The sequence below is a fragment of the Geospiza fortis genome, unplaced genomic scaffold (assembly GCF_000277835.1).
Source record: "Geospiza fortis unplaced genomic scaffold, GeoFor_1.0 scaffold155, whole genome shotgun sequence".
In the NCBI taxonomy this organism is placed as follows: domain Eukaryota; kingdom Metazoa; phylum Chordata; class Aves; order Passeriformes; family Thraupidae; genus Geospiza; species Geospiza fortis.
This window is the reverse complement of record NW_005054592.1, coordinates 487,007-493,668: the sequence shown is the minus strand read 5'-3', so window position 1 is coordinate 493,668 and position 6,662 is coordinate 487,007. Positions and strand designations below refer to the sequence as shown.

The 6,662-nt window shown below is 37.7% G+C and overlaps 1 long non-coding RNA gene across 1 annotated transcript in view; it reads left to right on the top strand.

Moving 5' to 3' along the window:
• The first annotated feature begins 6,337 nt into the window (after positions 1–6,337).
• Positions 6,338–6,662, top strand: part of LOC115948880 — a 65,988-nt gene continuing 65,663 nt past the window's right edge. Inside the window, exon 1 of the long non-coding RNA XR_004082649.1 lies at positions 6,338–6,377. This is a non-coding gene — a long non-coding RNA (uncharacterized LOC115948880). The remainder of the gene's footprint in view (positions 6,378–6,662) is intronic.

The window sequence follows — 6,662 nt, the reverse complement described above, 5'->3', positions numbered from 1 at the left end:
GTACACTTTGCAAGTTGCAAAAAAAATCTTCCTGTTAAGCATCTGAGAAGAAGATGCCATTAACAAAAATGAAGCTTATAATTGAATAGAATGGCTAAGCCTTTTCTGAGTTTCTGTGCCTGGGTGTAAAGGCACAGTCGTACCTTTCAAAAGTTGCAGCGCCTCTTAGTAAAGAATAAACTAATTTGCTGTGCTGATTTTGGCTGAAATAGAGTTAATTTTCTTCACAGTGGCTGGTGTGGAGCTGTGGTTTGCAGTTGTGCTGGAAACAGTTTTGATAATGCAGCAGTGTTTGGGTTATTGCTGAGCAGGGATTGCACAGTCAGGGCCCTTTCTGCTCCTCACCCTGTGCTGCCAACAAGGAGCCTGGAGGTGCACAAGGTGCTGGGAGGGGACACAGCTGGACAGCTGACCCAAGGGACATCCCAGACCATATGGCTTCATGCTCAGTGTATCAGCTGTGGGGAATGTGGGCTGCTGCCTGGGGGCTGGCTGGGCATCAGCCAAATATATTGGTTTTATTTGCATCACTCGCTTTCTTGGATTTTATTAATGTCTTTTTATTTTTTCCTTTCCATTACAATTTATTGGTTTGGGGTTTTGGTGTTTTCTTAATTATTCCAATTATTAAGCTGTTCTTACCTCAACCCATGAGTTTTCTTTCTTTTACCCTTCTAATTTTCTCCCCCACCCTGCCAGGGCAAGGAGTCAGCAGTTGTGTGGGGCTTAGTGGCTGGTTGGGGATAAATCCCAACATTGGAATTACTAATTCTACCTTAGGTTTGTCATACTTGATTCCTTGACTGTAGGCAAATTGTGTTTTCAAACCAGCTTCTCACTGAGGTAATTAGAATGATTAGAGTTCACTGAACAAGTACAATTTTATATGAGGATACAGCTCTAAAAATTTCCATAGAATAATTTTATTAATGATCATTTGATAGCTATATAAAACTTCCTTTCTTATCAAGAAAGAAGTAAAATAGACTGAGGTGCTTTCACCAAATAAATCAATATAACTGAAGAATTAAATCAATGACAGCTAATCTATTAAGTGTTAATTCATTACTTGTGCTTGTACTTAAGTTTGTGGAAATGTTTGTGACTGTATAGTTGCAGTTACAGACTAAAAATAAGGAACTGTCTTCATAAAAAGAAAAATCCATTGTTTCTTCAAATTCTGCCTGCTGTACAAAATTTCCTGATTTTGTCCATGGCAGCTGAGAAATGAATGTCTCCTTCAGAAAGGAACAATGTTCAGCAAATGACCTTCATCATTAGTCATCCATATCTGTTTGGCACTGCTGATTGCCAAAAGAGAAATAATTTCCTGAGTGAAAAGATGGGTAAAATGAGATTAACATTTGCCCCTTCACAAGTCCCTTAATGTGAGCTGCCTCCTCCACAAACTGAAAATTGTCTGGGAACCCAGTGAACATTTGATTTCAGGAAACCTGGAGCTGGTGCTCTGTAAAGTTCCTGTCTGGAACTCAGTCCTGGTTTCCAAATGAGCATCAACATCTGAAGAGCATTATTACAAGCCCTGCAAAATTTTTTTTTTGGGAAGGGAATATTATGCTGCTAAGAGTTATCATCTTGTTTCAGTGCAAACTGTCACTTCCAGATTTTCTTTCCCTTGATTTTTTAAGGCACAGCAGATCTGACACCTTCAGAGTCAGGGGAGGAGTGATGCCACTGAAGCCTTATAACTCTTTACCACTGACAGCAAAATCTCACAGATTTAGAACAAATGGCTCTAATCCTTTCTGAGGTGAAAATATAAGGTTTTTTCTTATTCTTCAGAGTAAAATAGAAACAATCACTGCACAATACACAGAAATAACCTGGGTGCTTTATGAGAAGTCAGCACGAGGAGCTGGGTTTCTTTGCTGCCTTCTAGACATTTCTATAAGATGTGGAAGCATCAGAGGAATAAGTTATTTTTAGAGTTGTTTACCTGTGGGAGACCAAATCCTGCAAGGTCATGAGGTAGAAGACTGTTGGAAAGTATTTAATAACTTCAAAAATTATTTTGCATCCTGGTCAAAAATTATAGAAATCTAATTCCTCTAGATTTCATAATATGTAGTAAAAAACACAAAAGAAAATATTCTGATGTTTTGCTGTCCTGATGTTTTTGGGGTTCGTTTTTATTTTTAAGGAGTAAAGCTGTTGGTTTTTTTTGTTAGGGACCATGTCCTGTACTGTGGCTTTCAATATAAGGTCACAGTACTTCTCCTTGCTTAAAATTCTATGCAGTTCATATGGTGTGTTTTGTGCCTTTTTTTATAATAGATTTGATTCAAAACTCACTGAAATTACTTTTAATTGACCTAATTTGTTGAACTACAGAGTCAGAATTACCTAGGCCAGAGGTCAAAGTAATGAGGGAGCTGAAATCTTTTTCAACCCTTCTAAATGTTACTGAATTCCATGGAGTAAGAATTTTAAATGGCTAATTGTCTTTACAGTAAAGTTCATGTTTTATGCCTTTATCTGGCTGGAGTTCTGGTTTTTGTCCAATAAATCACTTTCAATAAAAATATTTTTAGCTTCAACCAACTTGGAATACAAATAAAAAAAATCTGTGTTTCTGTTTTAAAATTAGGGGAAATGGCCTTTGCTTGATTAAATAAGCACATATAAGGGAGCTTGTGCGGATCTCTGTACGACCATCAGATTTCTGGTGGCTGAGCTCCAGTATGTCTGCAGATTATGCCCAGCCCCAAAATCTTCCCTTCATTTGCCTTCATGTAGACAGTAGAAGACATGAGGCAATAGGAAGCACAATTGTGCAAGATAAGCACCCTTTTATTTTTTTTTTTTAATTGGAGCCCCAAAGTGTCATTGATTAACACAGAACTCAGCTGAAACCCTCCTGAACTGGGCCCCATTGCAGCTATGATGCATCCAGTGCCAGCTTTTCCACTCCAGCCCAGCTGGAAGGTGAAAAACCCCAAGTTTGCCCAGGTAAGAACTACATAGAACTGCTTCATGTTTTATGCCTTTAGAGTAGAGATGAAATGGGGCAGAAAAGACATTCTCTACCACAGCCTGAAAGCAAAACAGTGAGAGGTGATCCAGAGGAAACTGGCATATGAAACATGGTTTCATTTATTGCACTTTCTGATCCAAGTCTTACTTAGTTTCCCCTTATTTGCAGCCCTAGAAAGCTTCAGTGTAGGTAATAGAATGGAAACATAACGCTGAATTTCCATCTGCTGTGGGTGGTTACCCTGCCCACACAGGCCAATGTGACCAGCACAGGTGACAGAGCCTGACAGGACACCCACCTGTGTGGCTGTGCAGCTGTTAGAGCCTTGGTTTCATTTCTACCACATAATTACTGTTGATTAATGCAGGTACTGATTTGCATGTATTATGCAGGCTCTGTAGAGAATCAGGGCCTGTCCATGGCCTGAAGCAGGCTCCCAGGGCATGGAGCTGCCCTTTGCACTGAAGGGAAGCCAGCAGCAGGAGGGATGATCCACTGGGACAATCTGGATGTGGCTCTTGGCACAGAAATGTGACATTGCCTCACTGATGTTGCCCAAGTATTTCCAGCCTGACTGGAGTCTTGATCAGCAGCACACTGGGGCTGCTGTGCTGCTCTACAGAGCAAACATTTTAGCAATGAAAACATCAAATCTTTCTTTTTCTTACCTATTTCTGATAGAACAAGGTGTCTGGGCTTCCTTTCCCTGTTATAAGGCTGAGTTCAGCGCCCAACTCATCCTGTCCTTTATTTAGCATGCTTTGGTCTCTCATGCTTGGGCTGCCCTTTGGGATATGCAGATGCTGGCAGAAAAATCAATGATACAGATCAGTGGTGTTCTACTTAAAACTTACATTTGTCTTTGTAAGATCTGCTGACTTCTGCTTTTGTGATACTTTCAGAATCTTCCTTTTCTCTCTGTGGCTGCTCCAAATCAATGGTGAAATGGGCAGGGTATGGGTTTATAGTCCTATTGACTTTGTTCTTTTACAAGGCATCTTCATCCTGAATGCCAACTCTTGTTCCTGCAATATCATTTGGATCATGAAATTCTTTTAATTTTTTTCTTGTTCTCGAGCCAGCAGTCATTTTCTTGGGTACTCTCTTTGAAGGTTTTCCTGAATGGAAAGTCACAGACTCTCAGTGGGAGGCACATTTTAAAGGTAATGCAAAGGAATTGCAATGCTGACTTTACAAGTAAGTAACCTCAGAAAAATACATTCCTTAGGTTTGCCATTGAGCTGGAAAGGAATAGCATTACCTTTACAGGTGAAGTCAGCTCTCCAGCACTCAAAAATTAAGTCTTTCTAGGTGAGAAAGTTATTCTGAAGAGTTTGTAGTCATATATTTTTCTTATTCTGATAATATATATTTTCTGTTTTCTTACTTCATTACTTTATTCCAATTCATCCCCTCCTAAGGCACTTTTTGTGATCTTCTCCTAATATATGTTTACCTGCTGCAGGCTTTTGTGAATGACTATCAAGTCAGTTTTGCTGTCACATAAACACTCTGATTCAGTTAAGACCTTAATTAGCCTCTCCATAATTTTCTTTGTTTTCATTATCCAAGTCAGTATGCCTCTGTCCTTCTTGCAGTGGTGTGCAAAGATTACAAAAAAGTTTAAGTTTGAGATTCTTCTTTGATCCTCTACATGGTACATGAATACACATAGAAATATTTTATAAATGTATAAAATTATATATTTTTAAAATATGGTAAATACTAGAGGTGTGAAAATGCTGACCTGCTCATTCATAAAATAATTATAAAAACATGTTTCTAGCCATGGATGTATTCTTTAACTTTTGTCTGTGCTTCTAGGTAAAAGATTTTGCCTGTAAATGTACTCAATACATTTTATTCTGCTTTTAGAAAACACAGCTATCATGCTTATGCATGGAGTAGGACCAGCTGAAACATAAATAACACAATTTTCTGACATTACTTCTGAGTTAAGAATTATGATTAGCTGAACTTCAGTTCATTCAGCACAGGTTTCATCTTGCTCAAATGTTAGAAACCATTGGATAGCTCAATATTGTCATGTAGGGTGAAAATATTTCCTAACAGAAGTAAAAACTCATCAGAATAAGACCCAATAAAACCTGATTTATCAGCTCGACATCTGCCCCATGTTTTGCTTTATGAAGCACTTAATTAGATCTGCTGTTGCTGTAAATCTCCCTTGTAACAATATGTGTAATTTGTTCAAAGTAGTTCACAAATTTATTAATGCCTCTTGTTCAGCTGCCTCTCTGTATCAGTCGGAGTGGAGAAATCTGTGACTTTGTCTGAAGTAATTATTTAGCTTAAAATCAATTTCACTGAACAAGCTGGGAATATAATTGCAAAGAGAAATACTTATAAATGGTTTGTCAGGAGAGGACTTGGAGTGGTGCTGCACTAATCCCAGAAATGAAGAAGCAGTTCTGCCCTCAGTCTCCTGATTCTGGCCTGACACAATAATTGATTGACTGATTTCATTTAGCATGGGAAAAGGAGATTTCATGGAAGCAGTGGTAAAACCTGTCCAAACGGACAGTCATGCTTGTGGTAGATGATAATTCCAAATTAAAAGGTCTAAAGATTCCTTTTCATTAGCAACTTGTGATTTCTTTGTATATGAGAGGATGTACAAACAGCAGTGTTGGTGTGCTGAATCACTTTATTTCTATCTAACAACAATCAGTGAGAAAAATCCAATAAAATTAATTGTCTTGACCTTTCCTACTAATCTTAAAATTTCTTCTTGACACATCTTATAATTAAGACTGTCTTCAACATTTCTTTATTGAGGTAATTTCAAGGTCTCCATACCTGTGAGTCATAAATGATTAGTGCATTAATTTTGATTTTAAACATTATGAGACAATTTTTTTTGGACCATAGGTGAGCTCCCTCCCATTTTTGCTGTATTTTGTGCCTAATGGCATTACCATGATAGTGTCAGAAATACATTAAGTGTCCTATAGGTCTTTTGAGCACGAGACAGAGGGAATTTTTATGTATGTTTAAGTCCTTAAATCTCTTTCAGTTTAATTGCTAGTTGAAGAGCTTACTTGGTGTTTGAAGTGTAGTTCTCTTGTAGAAATCAGCAGCAAAAAATTGACTAAAGAGTGGGGATCCACCTGTGGATTTCACATAGGAGAAACACAGTATTTGAGTTAAATAAACCCCTACTCTGTGGCTTGGAAAATACAGAAACTTAAATATTTAGGGTGTGTGGTAAGAGTGCTTTCACTACTTTTTATACAGGAAATCTGACTAAAACGGAGAATTAGCTTGGAAGAAAACTTCACATGCCCTGAAAAGAGCATATTTTCTAATAGTAATTGATGAGAGACAATAGGCTGCTAAACCCATCAACCTTCAGAAAAATGTAAGTATGTATATAAAAGCAGCTTAGCTAAGATGGAATGCCATCTTTGTTTGGATGTTTAGAACTGCAAATATTGTGAGATTTATGCTGCAAAAGCTCTTTAAAAGCCATTTATTTTTCAGTAAATTTTATAAGGACTGAAACTTTTTTTAAAAAGCTTTGATGATGGTCTTTGTCTCATCCTCACTTTATCTCTGTTACTTCCCCAACCCCATTCTTAAAAGACTAAATTGATTAAATTCTCATGAAATAAAGGGAGAAAGTCAGATTTTTCTGGTAAAGCCG